The sequence below is a fragment of the Pongo abelii genome, chromosome 14 (genome assembly GCF_028885655.2).
Source record: "Pongo abelii isolate AG06213 chromosome 14, NHGRI_mPonAbe1-v2.0_pri, whole genome shotgun sequence".
Lineage (NCBI taxonomy): Eukaryota > Metazoa > Chordata > Mammalia > Primates > Hominidae > Pongo > Pongo abelii.
In genome coordinates, this window is record NC_071999.2 from 60,835,952 (window position 1) to 60,852,863 (window position 16,912).

Here is a 16,912-nt window from a genome sequence, read left to right on the forward strand (position 1 = left end):
TGAAGTCTCATAGATATTTCATTCGTTCTATCTTTCCTTTTTTGATTTTTTTTCTTCTTATTTTTAACTTTTAGGTTCAGGCTTACATGTGCCTTTTCATGTTTGTTATATAGGTAAATTGTCTGTCACGAGGGTTTGCTATGTAGATTATTTTATCACCCCGGTAATCAGCATAGTATCCTATAGGTAGTTTATCAATACTCCCCATTCTCTCCTTCTCCACCCTCAAGCAGGCCCTAGTGCCTATTGTTCTCTTCCTCGTGCCCATATGTACTCAGTGTTCAGCTTCTACTTATTAGTAAGAGCATGCAATCTCTGGTCTTCTGTTTCTGCATTAGTTTGCTGAAGATAATGGCTTCCAACTTCATCCATGTCCCTGAAAAGGACAGGATCTAATTTCTATTTATTGCTGCATAGTATTCCATGCTGTATATGTACCATATTTTCTTTATCCACCATTGATGGGCATTTAGGTTGATTCCATGTCTTTGCTATTGTGAACAGTGCTGCAATGAACATATGCATTCGTATGTCTTTATGGTAGAATTATTTATATTCCTTTGGGTATGTACCATATAATGGGATTACTGGTTCCAATGGTAATTCTACTTTGAGTTCTTTGAGAGATTGCCAAACTACTTTTCACAATGGCTGAACTAATTTACATCCCCACCAGCGGTGTATAACTTTTCCATTTTCTTCAGAACCTTGCCAGCATCGGTTGTTTTTTGACTTTTCAGTAATAGCCATTCAGACTGGTGTGATATGATATCTTATTCTTGTTTTGATTATCATTTCTCTAATGATTAGTGATGTTGAGCATTTTTTTCAGATGCTTGTTGGCCATGTGTATGTCTTCTTTTAAGTGTCTTTTCATGTCCTTTGCCCGCATTTTAATGAAGTTGTTTTTTCCTTGTTAATTTGTTTAAGTTTCTTATAGATTCTGGTTATTAGATCTTTGTCAGATGCACAGATTGCAAATATTTTCTTCCATTCTTCAGATTGTCTGTTTAAACTGTTGATAGTTTCTTTTGCTGCGCAGAGGTTCTCTAGTTTAATTACATCTCACATGTCAGTCTTTATTTTTGTCGAAATGACTTTTGGCATCTTCATCGTGAAATCTTTGGCTGCTCCTAAGTCCAGAATGGTATTTTCTAATGTTGCCTTTCAGGGTTTATATAGTTTTAGTCCTTTCTTGAATCTTGAATTTTTGTTTTTGTCTTTTTAATGCCTTCTTTAGATTACTTAAGATATATATACACACATATATATATACATATACATATATACATATATACGTATATATATCTTAAGCATATAAATATGTATATAAATAAATTATATAGATATAGTTCCATTTTATTTCCATAATTGGTTAATGCTATTGCTCTTCTAATAAATGTGTTCATGGTTTCTCCAGGGTTTATATTATATATGTTTAACTTACAGCTTGTTTTTAAACAGTATTTTTTCATGTCTGATATTAGATTTATACAACAATATACTTTTATTATTTTTATTTTTATGCTTTTTGCTAACGTTGTGATGCATTCTATTTTTGTTTTACATGAATAAAAACTTTATGGTTTTCATTCTAAAATTTATTATTTTTTCTGTCTCAGTAAATTATATTTTGAAGTTTTTTATTTAGTATAAATTGTTTATATTTACCTGTATTTTTACTATTTCCAGTGCTGTTTCTTTCTCCTTTTTTCAACACCTAGAGTCTCACCTGTTATCATACTTTATCAGCATAAAGAATTTCTTTTAATATTCCCTGTAATATAGTTTACTTGAAAGTAATTATCACAGCTTTTGGGGTTTGTTTAAAAATCATTTTTTTGTTATTTATAAATGGTATCTTAGAAAACTATAGAATTCTGGCTTGGAAAGATTTTCTTTTCTTTCTCTTTTCATTATTTTGCAGTGACTATTCCATTATCTGTTGGATTACATATTTTCTGAAAAGGAGATAGTTGTAATTATGTTTTAGCGGTTATTTATTTTACAATTTTTTATTTCTCTAGCTATATTCAAGATTTTCACTTTACTTTTGCTTGTCTACAATTTCACCATGACATTGTCTGGGTACTTTAAAAAAATATTGTGTTTGCTGTTCTCTAGGCATCTTGGATTGAGGTTTTCTTTGCTTCTCTCTCTTCACTCATTAACTACTCATTTGGAATATTCTTGGCCATGATCTCTTCAATGATTTCTTTTGCCTAATATGCTAAGGTAGACTACTTAAGCTTGATCCACAGTATTTGACATGAAATCGGAGAAGGATAATTCTCTGCCTTCCTTGTCAGTCCTCAAACTTAGTACGGCATATAAGGCTCAGGAATAAGATCATCTCAGGATACTTGTGTCTTCCATTGTGGGAAGCAGTGCTTTATTTATATACCAGATTATGCAGAGGAGTACATTTTTAATTTTTTCTGCAACCCTAATATATATTTTGTCTTACAGGATCTTTACTAAAGGTTTCCTCCTCTTCCTCCAGGGCAATGGTTTTGTGCCTGTTGCTTTGTTTCTACCTGTTTCCCAGAAGCATTAGATGTTTTATGGACACTGGAAGTCAGGGGTTTGTTACCCCATCCTAGCACATTAAAATTTTTCCTTTGTAGGATGCAGGGATCACACAAGATGTGGTATTTTGCTAACATCTCTTTGGGCAACTGATCACCACTGTATACGTTCACAACTTATGGTCTTATCTCCTATCTCTTTCTCTTATCTTTCTCATAAGCTCCAAGTGAATGCCCATAGAAAAAAGTTTATGAGTGACTGCCATTTTCCCTTTTCTCTGGAGCGAGGAGGGTTCCAGCAATTTTAAAATGACACCTGAACCCATATTTGACTTTTAAGAATTTGTTAAAGTACTAGCTGATTTATTTATATTCAACTGTGTGGTTTTTCCATCTTTTCTTGTTCATGTGTTCCTCTAATCATGAAAATGATTAGGTATCTCATCTCTGTGGAGTGACTATCACTGTAGAATTTGGTTTAGCTGTATGCCTTGTTTCATACCTTGTGACTTGAACTTTCCGACAGGCTAAAAAATATGACTTCCGAGATAATCTGATGTTTTCTCATTGTTAATATGCATCAACATTGTCTTGCTGAGCCTATTCTAAGTGAAAACACAGGGCCTAGTGTCAGGATTTTATATTTTTGGCATCCAGTACATAGCAAATGATCAGTCTACCGATAACTATACAATTGAATGTGGGTGGCAGGAAAATTCACACAGACCCATGCACACACATTGTAGCATAGATACAAAACACACTCTTATTTATACAAATATATTTTAAAGAGTGGATCTTAAATTTGGTGAGACAAGCAGAAGAAGAGTTCTGAAGATTGTTTGTTAAATATCCATTTTATTTATAAGCAGATGATAATTTTCTTAAATATCACTTTCCCAATATATTGTCAAAATTAATGCAATTAAGTATTACAAAATGTTGCAGGTTAAAATATATTATGCTTAATCCTTCATATCTTTTATTTTTAAATACTTATATAGTATAATTTTAAGGATATAAACTTGTACCATAACATTCCTTTTGTGCATTTCCTAAGTATTTTTTTATTGTTTTAAAATAATATTCAAAAGAAAATGCTGATATGTTATGGCTCCTCTGAAAACAATAATAGGGATAACCAGTAGAAGTGACAGGAAGGGTCTATATTTTTTATTTCATTCTCTTATCATAAAATACCAATCTCAGAGTATATACTTTACTATATTTTATTCTCATAAAGACAAATGTACAGCATTGAGAAGAAAATAAAATTTAGATATTTAGTAAGTCAATCATTGTTGTTTCAAGTTCATACAAATTAAATAATAAACATGAGCTTTTGACAGAAAAATAAGATATATACCAACTAAGACATTTAAACTCAAAAATCAGGTTAACTGTCTATGAAAGTATATTCAAAACCTATGGTCTTTGACTAGCAGAAGCTTTGCAGTGACTCATGCTATGCAGTAGTCCTTCCATTAAATATATAAATTATTAAAAAGATTATTATAGTTAAGTTCAGAGAGGTTCTAGTTAATGGTGGAAAAAATCAGCGTTAGTAATACATCAATCATTGAAGTCAGGTCTTTATTTCTTTACTAAATCATTATACTGAAAGATTGCATTTGTTACCTATTAAGATAATATGCTTCAGTGTTTGACAGTATGATGACAAACCTAAATAGAGAATAAGAAGTCAAGCAATTGTCACTACAAATCCAAGTATAATTTTAATTTTCATGCCAGAAATTTGGAGCAATAAATAAATAAGATAGATAGATAAGTAGATATGTTGACGGAAAAAAATGTATCCTTAATTGACCCTTATGTCTTAGTCACTTTTGCATAAATACTACACCAATTTCAAGTATTTTATATTATTCTTATAAAATATTAAAACTTTATTCTTTAAAAATATTGCATATAATTATTTATTTCAAACTGATAAGAAAAACATCTAGATAGATTTTATCCCCTGTGAAAGCTTTAACTACAAGGGATACACTTTGCTATTCAAACCAAATGAAAGCAGCTTATTAATGATGTTATAAAAAATTTATTTTTTAAATATAGGTAATTTAATTTTAAAAGTCATAGTTTTGAATATGGAATCACGATATTTCTTCTAATATTCCATTTATTTTACTTTTATATCATTTTCTGACTAAACTGCCTGATGTTCAGTGCTTTTAAAATGCCACTATAAAGTCACCAGATGAAATCAGTTGTCATGGCTAACCCTTTGAATATTAAGGAGAAATATTGAAAAAAACAAAAAATATAAAACATCACCCCTCCATCCCAGTACTTTCCAAATCCTTCTGCAGTTCATTTAAGTACCTACTATTATATTCATTATTTGGAAAATAATGGTATAACCAAAGGGAAAACGTGTACATGTCCATCTTTTTATTTGCTAAAAGAACTTGGGGGTCAGTTTCTTCTGTGCCAGCATTATATATTGCCAGGCTCATTCAATTGGGGGTTCATTGTCTTCCATAATTCCCTCTCTTTTAAAAACAAGTTGGTGTACTTATATAAATGATCTATGAAAGAGAATGTTGGCCACGAGACCTCACACACAGGAAGCACAATTGTTCTGAATGAGTGAGTAAGCTGGGAATATTTAATTATTACAAAACACTCACGATTAGCAAAGGCACATCAGATTATCAGGCATAAGGAAAAGGATTTTGGAATGAGGCTGAGGGAAAATTTGTCAAAAGCAGAGAGCTAACTAAGCAGCAAAGAAAGAAAGAAAGAGCTGCATAGTGAAAGAGTTTAGTTTTTTTTAAAAATGGAATAGCAGAAAAACCACTATATATAAGTACAGGGAAAATAATGTGTCCCTCAGCAAAAGTATGTATTGATCTGAATTCAAATATAGAGGTACACATAAATTTTGATACCTTATTTATTTTGTTTTGTAAGTGAATAAGCTTATAAACCACATATTCTTGTTTCAGAAGTTAAAGCTCAATAAGACAGACATGGTAAAATAACCAAACTAATTTTTCTTAGTGAGTATAACTTAAACATTTCAAATATATGTTAATGTAATTACAGCCTCCACATTTGGTAGTATAGATTTAATGTCCAGTGACCTTTTATTTCTGCGAGTGTAGAGAAATAGGGGTTTAAATTGTCAATGATATCAAATGTTACAATTCAGTTTCAACTCATTTGTAAAACTATAAGGTTGTATTACATGCTATTATTATCTAACAATTTATTTCTTTGACTCCATTAAAGCAATTATATTTTGTCTTTCTGAAGAGTGGAAAAATTCATCTCTCTATGTGTAGAAGCCTCCTTTGCAGTCTTCCATATCCTTGCAGACGATATATAATTTGTTATAAGAAAAGGGAAACCCATAGGTAGCAAAATAAAGTTGTCATAAATTAACTAATTTCATCTTGCACCACTACAGAGACCACTGATATAAACATATTTTCCTCTTTTTTTTTAATGCAAAGTCCAAACTTGTGGTAAGATTAAATGAAGTGAATTGCCCAGAAAGTCAATATCAGTGTTTAGTTTATGAGATGATTGAAGATCAATTGATTTATGTCAACAATTGGAGGTAAATGGTTCCTTAGTAACTTTATTCAAAAGACAAATAATATATGGTGATTATTATAAAAACTTGAAATGTCAAGTAAGCTGAAGAGTTGAGAAAAATTGAATGAAAAGTTACTGGAACAGGGTACATGACAAAAATAAGACTTTTCTCCTTTATTCTACCCTCTTAATATATAGCTTTTTGGTTTGATATTTGTTTGTTTGGTTGGTTTTAGACAGAGTCTGGCTCTGTCACCCAGGCTGGAGTGCAGTGGTGTGATCTCGGTGCACTGCAACCTCCACCTCCCAAGTTCAAGCAATTCTGTTTGTCAGCAGATGGAGTAGCTGGGATTACAGGCATGTGTAATAGAGATGGGGTTTTGCATGGTTGGCCAGGCTGGTCTCGAATTCTTGGTCTCTAGTGATCCACCACCGTCAGCCTCCCAAAATGCTGGGATTTCAGGCATGAGCCACCACTCCCAGACACATACAGTTTTTTTTTTTAATGATAAATTAATTGTAGACATATTCAGTTTGAGGTAATGGAGGTAATTATTAAGAACTCTCTGCGTTGAGAAAGATGTTTGAAAAATATTAGTGCAGGGCTGGTGTTTAAAGATATTTAAATAATTGTATTCACTTTACTGTCATCAAAGAAAGCTAAATATCATTTATTGTTTATTCCTTTCTATCTATGCAAGAGTGCTTGATATTCTGTGAACATACCAGAAATGATACTAATTTAAAGCCTTTGTGCTTGCTATTCTGCCAACTTTGACTGTTATTCCTCAGGATAGTTGTCTGACGAGTTCCCTCATGGTATTCCATTGTTTGCTCATATGTTTCTTGCTAAATGAAGTATACAGTAATCATTATTATAAAATTCTATGTAACACTTTCAGAATGGCAGTGTGAGCAGCTCCATGGACCTTCTCCCCAGCCAAACAACCATAACTTATAAAAAATATTTTAAAAGACAAGCTTTTAAAGTCTCTGGAAATTGTCTTATGTGGTATATGCCTAAATGAGTACAGTAAGTGGAGAAACATTTATTGCAGAACATCTAATACATCTTAATAAAAACCGTAAAAGCCTATACCATTTGAACCAAGATACACTTTCTCTCTACTTCCCAGATTACTGTAATAGAAACATGTGGAACAGAAGATCATAAGGTCCCTCTCTGATTAACACCTAGTTCTATTCCAGAAAAGAGTACCTGAAATATGCAAGGATTCCTTCCTCCAACCATCCTACATATAGGACAGACCACAACCTTAGGGATGGAAAATTTAGAATATTAGGACTTGATCACCTTTCTTCCGGGTTTCTTATAGAATGGAGGTTCCATGCTAGGAAAAGCAAGCCAAGAAAGTCAGATACTATTACTCCCATCCAGTACCTCAATTGTAAAGAAAGGTGTTACTTTAAGACAAGTGGTTGCTGTTCCTTTTCCTGGGTCTGGAGACTGGAAGAGAGAGAAGATGCAGGCCATAATTACAGAAAATTCTATTGCTGTTCTTTCAGGAACTGACTTCCTTAGGAAAAGAGTTTGGTTAAGTTCAAGTCTTTTTTTATTTTTATTTTTTTTTTGGTGGTGGTGGTTGGGGGACGGACTCTTGCATTGTCACCCAGGCTGGAGTGCAGTGGCACGATCTTGGCTCACTGAAACCTCCACCTCCTGGGTTCAAGTGATTCTCCTGCCTCAGCCTCCTGAGTAGCTGGGACTACAGGCACCCACCACCATGCCTGGCTAATTTTTGTATTTTTAGTAGAGATAGGGTTTCACCATATTGGCCAGTCTGGTCTAGAACTCCTGACCTTGTGATCCACCTGCCTTGGCCTCCCAAAATGCTGGGATTTCAGGTGTGAGCCACTGCACCTGGTTCAAGTTCAAGTCTTATAGTACTATTGAAAACAATAGCTATGTTGGTAGTAAGCAATTAACAGGAGGCTCATAGCTCCATGGGACAAACAATTGAAACCATATGCCATCAATCTTGAAATTTAATAAAAAAAACAGAGAAAACAACAACTAGAAGAGCCCCTTTGAGACTGAAATATTCAAAGATTACCCTCAACTACTATCTCTGCAAAGGAGTTTAGATTTAATTGTATCAGAATATAAAGTGATTTATGACTGTATGATTCCATTTTCAAACTGCTATAAAGAAATGGCTGAGACTGGGTAATTTATAAAGAAAAAAGTTTTAACTGACTCACAGTTCTGCATGGCTAGAAGGGCCTCAGGAAATTTACAGTTATGGTGGAAGGCGAAAGGGAAGAAAGCACGTTCTACACAAGGAGGCAGGAGAGAGGGAGATCAGGAGAAACCGCCATTTGTATACTCTCAGATTTCCTGAGAACTCCCTGACTTTTACGAGAACAGCATGGGGGGAACCACCCCCATGATTCAATCACGTATCACCAGGTCCCTCCCTTGACATGTAGGGATTACAAGCTGGGTAAAAATTCAAGATGAGATTTGGGTGGGGACACAGCCAGACCATATCACTTCCCCCAGGTCCCTCCCAAATCTCATGTTCTCACATTTCAAAATGCAATCATGCCTTCCCAACAGTTCTCCAAAGTTTTAACTCATTCCAACTTTAACCCAAAAGTCCAACCAAAGTCTCACCTGAGACAAGGCAAGTCCCTTACACTTATGAGCCTGCGATATCAAAAACAAGTTATTTACATCCAAGATACAATGAGAGTACAGGCATTGGGTAAATCTTCCTGTTCCAAATGGGATAAATTGGCCAAAACAAAGGGGCTACATGCCCCATGCAAGTCTAAAACTCAATAGGGCAGTGATTAAATCTTGAAGCTTTGAAATAATCTTCTTTGACTCCATGTCTTAAATCCAGAGCACACTGATACAAGGGGTGGGTTACTAAGGCCTCGGGCAGCTCCAACCGTGTGACTTTGCAGTGTGCAGTCCTCAGGGCTGCTTTTAGAGGCTGGCATTGAGTGCTTGTGGCTTTTCCAAGGGCACAGTGTAACCTGTTGGTGGATCTAACTTTCTGGGTTCTGGAAGAGAGAGGCCCTCTTTTCACATTTCCACTAGGCAATGCCCCAGTGAGGACTCTGTGTGTGGGCCCCAACCCCCTATTTCCCTCCCACGCTGTCCTAGTTGAGGTTCTCCATGAGGGCTCCATCCCTGCAGCAGATATTCAGACATTTCCATACATCCTGTGAAATTTAGGAAGAAGTTCCCAAAGCTCAACTCTTGTCTTCTGTGCACCTGTAGGCCCAACACCATGTGGAAGCCACCAAGGCTTAGGGCTTCCACTCTCTCAAGCACTAGCCTAAGTTGTACTGTGGACCCTTTTAGCCGCGGCTGGAGCTGGAGCAGCTGGGATGCAGGGCACCAAGCCCCAAGGCTGCACAGAGCAGCAGGGTCCTAAGCTTGGCCCACAAAACCGTATTTTTCTTCTAGGCGTCTGGGCCTGTGATGGGAGAGGCTGCCATGAAGATCTCTGATATGCCGTGGAGACATTTACCACATTGTCATGGTGATTAACATTCAGCTCCTTGTTGCTTATGCAAATTTCTGCAGTTGGCATGAATTTCTCCCCAGCAAATGGGATTTTCTTTTCTACCACATAGTCAAGCTGCAAATTTTCCAAACCTTTATGCTCTGCTTCCCCTTTAAACATAAATTCCAATTTCAAGCCATCTCTCTGAAGTTCAAACTTACACCGATCTCTAGGGTAGGGGCAAAATGCTGCTAGTCTCTTTGCTAAAGCATAGCAAGAGTAACTTTTGCTCCAGTTCCCAATGAGTTCCTCATCTCTGTCAGAAACCACCTCAGCCTGGACTTTATTGTTCATATCACTATCAGCATTTCAGTCAAAACCATTCAAGAAGCCTCTAGGAAGTTCCAAACTTTCCCACATCTTCCTTTCTTCTTCTGGGCCCTCCAAACTGTTCCAACCTCTGCTCGTTACCCAGTTCCAAAGTTGCTTCCACATTTTCAGGTTTTCTTTGTAGCAGTACCACACTGCCCTGGTATCAATTATCTGTATTAGTTTATTTTTACACTGCTATAAAGAAATGCCTGAGACTGGGTAATTTATAAAAGAAAGAGGTTTACTTCACTGCAATTTGTGCATGGCTGGTGAGGCCTCAGGATACTTACAATTATGGCCGAAGGTGAAGAGGAACAGGCACCTTCTTCACAAAGTGACAGGAGAAAGAGAGAGACAGCATGGGAAACTGTCATTTTAAAACCATCAGACCTCCTGAGAACGCCCTGACTATCACAAGAACAGGATGGAGAAAACTGCCCCATGATCCAGTCACTTTCCACCAGTTTCCTCACTCAACACATGGAGAATACCATTCAAATTACAATTTGAGAGGAAATTTGGGTGAGGACACAGTCAAACCATATCAATGCCCTAAGGCATTGTTAAGGAAATATGTATATATATAGCAAGCAACCAGTAATTCGTAGAGGTGAATAGCTACACTTATTAATAACAGAAGCAGACAGTCAACAGGAAGATCAGGGAAAGAGACAAAGAACCTTGGGGAAACCACTGTCATCCCAAAATAGCTGCACATACACTTAGGACTGTAACATTGGAGAAGCAACATTGGAGACTGCAAATTATGGAAGTAATCTACATCACTAAAGTAGTCCAGTCAAGTTGCCAAACATATAAGCAAGCAAAAAATAACAGAAAAAGTCCCAAGGTCAGTGGGTCAGTATATACAGTTATTATTACAAATTGTCTAAAATGTCATAATAATTATGAGACATTCATAAAAATAGGAGAGTGTAACCCATAAATGGACAAAAGCATGCAACAGAAATTGCCTTACAGAAGGCCAACATGTTGGATTGAGCAGACAAGACAGAAAAGCCACTATTATTAAGCTAAAAAAACTAAAAGATATTAGGTATATAATGGTATTTTTGGTTCAATAATGTATATATAAATGTAACATATTTTGACAAAAGCAGCACAAGGGAGGTTGGTGTGAGTACAAATGCATTGGAATAAGAAAATGCCACCAGATGGTAACTTCACACCACATCCACAAAAATGAAGAGAACCGGGGATAGTAAATAAGAAGGTTAATATACGAAACTAAAAAAAAAAAAAAAAAACTATTTGATTTTATTTCTATTCCAATCTCCTTTAAAAATTCTAGTAAAAATAGTAATAAGGTATTGTTGGGTTTTTAAAATATATAGATGTAATATATAAAAATAATAGTGCAATAAAGGAGGTGAGGGAATATAAGTATACAGGAGTAACACTCACATATCTCACTAAAATTAGGTAAGTATGAGTCTAAAGTGGATTTTGATAATATTAGGTATATAAGCCCATTATATTACCATTAAGGAAACGACTCAAAAACTGTAGCAAAGAAGTCATTAAACAGAATTAAAATGTAACATTAAAAACATTTACTCAGAGCAGAAACAAAAGTCTATAAAAGATGTACAAAATAACAAAATACATTAGATATTTCTAAGACAACAAAATAGCAGATGCAAATAAAACCATATCAATAATTACATTAATTATGAATGAACTAAAAGGTTCAATTAAAAGACAGAGCAGTCAAATTTAATAAAAATATAAAACTAATTATATACTACATATACAAGACACACTCCAAAGATATGAAAAGTTTGAAAATAAATGGATAGAACAAAACATGTCATGCAAACTGCAACTATAAGAAAGCAAACCATATATCAGACAAAATAGAATTAAACTAGAAAATGTTACTTGAAAAAAGGGGGAACATTGCAGAATGATGAAAATAACAATCCATGAGGAAGATACGGAAACAAAAATATACATACCTAACCACAGAGCCCTAAAATTGAAGCAAAAACTGAAATAATTGAAGAGAGAAATAGACAATTCAAAAACAATAGTTGGAGACTTTAATACTCCACCTCCAAAAATTGATGGAACAACTACACAGAAATGAACAAAGAAATAGAAGATGTAAATAACAAAATAAACAAACTAAGGCTCACAGACATTACAGGACATTCTGCAGAAAGAGCACAAAACCAACAACAACAAAAGAATACACTTTCTCCTTAAGTACACATGGAATATTTTCTAGGATGTATCACATAATAGAACATAAAAAAAGCATTTATACATTTTACATTAGTAAAATCATACATATCTTCTCTGACAACAGAATAATGAAATTAGAATTCAGTAACATAAAGAGGTTTGGGAAATTCGCAAATTTGTAAGATAAATACTGCACTCATAAACACCATCCCTATGGTCAAAGAATAAATCACAAGTAATATTGGAAAATTAATTGACATGAATGAAAACAGAAACACAACACACTTATAGGATGGAGCTGCAGCAGTGCTTTGAGAGAAATGTATAGCTATAAATGACTATTTTGTTTTTTGTTTGTTTGTTTGTTTTTGAGACGGAGTCTTGCTCTGTTGCCCAGGCTGGAGTGCAGCCTCACTATCTTGGCTCACTGCAGCCTCTGTCTCCCAGGTTCAAGTGATACTCCTGCCTCAGCCTCCTAAGTAGCTGGGACTACAGGCATGCACCACCACACCTGGCTAATTTTTGTATTTTTAGTAGAGACAGGGTTTCACCATGTTGGCCAGGCTGGTCTCGAACCCCTGACTTCAGGTGATCTGCCCGCCTTGGTCTCCTAAAGTGCTGGGATTACAGGTGTGAGCCACCACACCCAACCATAAATAACTATTTTTAAGAAAGAAAATCTCAAATTAATAACCAAACCTTCTACACTAAATGCTGGAAAATAAAGAGCAAACTAAAAAAAAAAAAAAAAAAAAAAAAAAAAGTTTAGAATGAAAATGAATGAAATAGAGAATATAGAAACAAAATAAATAAAACCAAAGTTGTTTCTGTTAAGGGATTCTTGTTCTAAAAAGGACACATGTTTACCTAGACTGCTCACAATACAGAAGACTCAAAAAATTCAGGAACGGAGAAGCGACATTCCTTTTGACTAAGAAACAGGAAAAAATTAGTTTTCAAAAGAGTACTATGAGCAAGACAATATGCCTAGATGAGATGCACAAATTCCTAGGATGCAAATTACCACAACTGACTCGGGAAAATATTGATCATAGGAATAAACGTATAACAGTTAAAGAGAATACATTAATATTATCCCACACAGAAAAACTCAGTCTCAGGTGGCTTCACTGGTGTATGTAACCAAATTAAAAAAAAAATGGGGACTGAGTACCAATTTTTCATAAAACCTTCAAAATATAAGAGAATGCCTCATCAATTTAGCATCCAAATATCAATTAATGTAATTATCATGTAAATACATATTTATATGAAATAAACCTAAAAGGTACATGATCATCTCAATAGATACAGAGACAACATTTAAAAAAATCCAATATCATTTCATGATAAAACCATTTGTATGTTCATGGATTAAAATGCTTGATATTTTTATAATGGTTATAATTCCTAAATTGATCTAGAGATTCATAGATATTTGAGCTGGTTTTTGAAGTAGTTTTTTTGGGAGGAGGAGTCTATCGAATGTGTATATGTTTAACATTTATACGTTAACATTTACGTTCAGTTGATTTTTAAACACTGTCAATACAATTCATTTGGAATAAAGTTTTTTCAGCAACCTCTTTCTATCACCATACACAAAAAATAACTTAATCATAAACTTAAATATAAAAGAGCTAAAATTATAAAACTCTTAGATGAAAACACAAGGATAAACCTCAGTGACCTGGGTTTAGGCAAACCTTCTTAGATATGATACTAAAAATAAGAGCAACAAGAGATAAAGAGAAAAATTGGACTGCATTAAAGTGAATAAAAAAGGTTTTTCTTAAAAGGATATTATTAAAAAGGTGAAAAGCAAATCACAGAATGGGAAATAATATTTGCAAATTATATTTATATAAGGGACTTGTAACCAGGACATACAAGATCATTTAGAATTCTCTGATGAAAAGGCATCCTAATTTTTTAAAAGTGAAAAGTATCTGAATGCACATTTTCCACACAATGTTTGCAAATTGGTAATGAAGATTTGCAATTCTTCAGATGATGATGCTCAATCTCCTCAGCCATTATGAAAATGTAACTCAAAATCAAAATGAGATACTATTTCATATAAACTAGGATGTGCATAACAAAAAAGGACAGAAGGTATTAAGGCTTGGAAAGGAGGTGAAGAAATTGAAATGCTTATAGATTGCACTTGGGAATATAAAATGGCACAACCATTTTTGAAAATCTTTGGCAGTCCCTTAAAAACATAAAGCTATCATATGACCCAGCAATTCTGCTCCTGTGTATATATCCCAGAGAAATAAAAATGTATGTCCACACTAAAACTTGCATGTACAACAATGTTTATAGCAGAATTACAGGTAGAGAAAAATTGGAAATAAAGCAAATGTCTGTTAACTGGCAATTTAACAAATAAAATACAATAAATCCACAATGGCATATTCATCAACAAAATGGAATGGGTTACTGGTACATGATAAAATATGCATGAACCTTTAAAACATACCACTACATAAAAGAAGCCACAAAAGACCACATATAGCATGAATTTATTTATATGAAATGTGTGGAATTACAAATAAATACAGAAAATAGATTACTGTTAAATAGAGCTGGGGTGTGTTTGGAGGGAAATAAGGAGTGACTGCTAAAGAGTATGCAGTCTTTTTTGTGTAAGGCAATGTTGTAAAATTGATTGTGGTGATATTTTACAACTCTGTGAATATACTAGGAAACAATCTTATACTTTAAATAAGTTAATTTTATGGTATTGTGAATTGCATCTCAATAAAGCTGTCTAAAAAATAATTTAAAAATACCACTCAACCTTGGAAACCTGTCTTATATCCATCAATTCCACTTATATTTACCTGTTTTTTTAACTTAAAAAGATTTGATATATTAAATAAAGTACTTATTTAGATTACAGGCTTATTTTTCCTTAGTCATAATTTAACTCTTGTGGGGCAGGAATTTTTCATTCTGCTTTTTTCATTGATATTGTTGCAGGAATCAAGGGACCGGAGAGACCAATGGGTGGGACAGGAGGATTTATTTAGGTGCGCACCAGCCCAGCAGATTAACATCCAAAGGCTGAGCCACGAACAAAGACAGGGCTTGACTTTTATACATGCATTCGAAAGGGGGTTGGGCAGCTTGATGGTGCTAAACCTGTAGGGCTGGCAAGCAAATTTACAGAAGCAGAACAAAGGCAGTTTGTTAAACAGTGACAGGTTTTGCAACTTAAGCATATCTTGTGACCTTGCCGTGCCACCCAGAAGGGGAAAGACAGGAACTTACAAAACTTGCAAAAATAATTATGAGAATGGTAAGGGTGAAGGGGGAAGCTGAAAGAGGAGAAAAACTTGTTTTTCTCATCCTTGCTCTGAGATGGGAGGGAGAGGCTCTGGAGCCCATCTCTTCAGGGCTCTGGCTCTGCAGATAGTGCTATCAAAGCCCTGCCAGAAGCCCTGCCTATTGCTGGGCCTTGGAGCGAGTCAGCCTAGTACAAGAAAACTTGTTTTTCTTTTTTCGTTTTTTTTGAGATGGAGTCTTGCTCTGTCCCCAGGCTGGAGTGCAGTGGTGTGATCTCAACTCACTGCAAGCTCCACCTCCCAGGTTCACATCATTCTCCTGCCTCAGCCTCCCGAGTAGCTGGGACCACAGGTGTCTGCCACCACGCCCAGTTAATTTTTTTTTTTTTTTTTTTGTATTTTTAGTAGAGACAGGGTTTCACTATGTTAGCCAGGATGGTCTCGATATCGTGACCTCGTGATCTGCCCACCTCAGCCTCCCAAACTACTGGGATTACAGGTGTGAGCCACTGTGCCTGGCCAACTTGTTTTTCTTTATATTTTCTGCTTCAATATTTTTTAAGAACATATAAAAATGCTATTATACTATAGGAAGTTATACACATATATGTATTTGTGTATGTGTGTTACTGTATCCTGCATAACTCTTTCTGTATACTGTGGTGGGAGGAGAGAGAGAGAGATGGGAAGGAGAGAAAGAGGATAATATGCTAACAGTTGTGGTGTTTGGGATAGAAGAGTTGTAAGTGTTCTACATACGGTAATTGCAGCTGTTTTGTAGAGTTGAAACCATTTCAAAATGAACAAAATAGTATAATGGCAATAAAATGATTGAATGTGTGTTTGAATGAAATACAATGCATGATGGAGTGCAGAAATGGGAGTGAAAATAAAAAACAGAATATGAGGAGTGCCCATGTTTATGAAAAAAAGTTGGAATGCAGGGAAAGTAATATGAAATTACACAAACAAGAATATTTATCAAAATAGAAGACTGCAAGAGATTTTCCCCAGAACATGAAAGTAATGGAAGTTGTAGAATCTTACTAAGATTTCATATGAAACATTGGCAGATGATAACCTTGATAATGTTAATCTGTATTTCTATTTTTTCACTTGATACCTTCATGTGTTTTACAGGTATGGATCTAGGGAAAAAAAATAAGGAAAATTCTTTTTTCTTTTAATTTTTTTAATTATTATTATTATTATTATTATTATTATACTTTAGGTTTTATGGTACATGTGTGCAATGTGCAGGTAAGTTACATATGTATACATGTGCCATGCTGGTGCGCTGCACCCACTAACTCGTCATCTAGCATTAGGTATATCTCCCAATGCTATCCCTCCCCCCTCCCCCCACCCCCCACCAGTCCCCAGAGTGTGATGTTCCCCTTCCTGTGTCCATGTGTTCTCATTGTTCAATTCCCACCTATGAGTGAGAATATGCGGTGTTTGG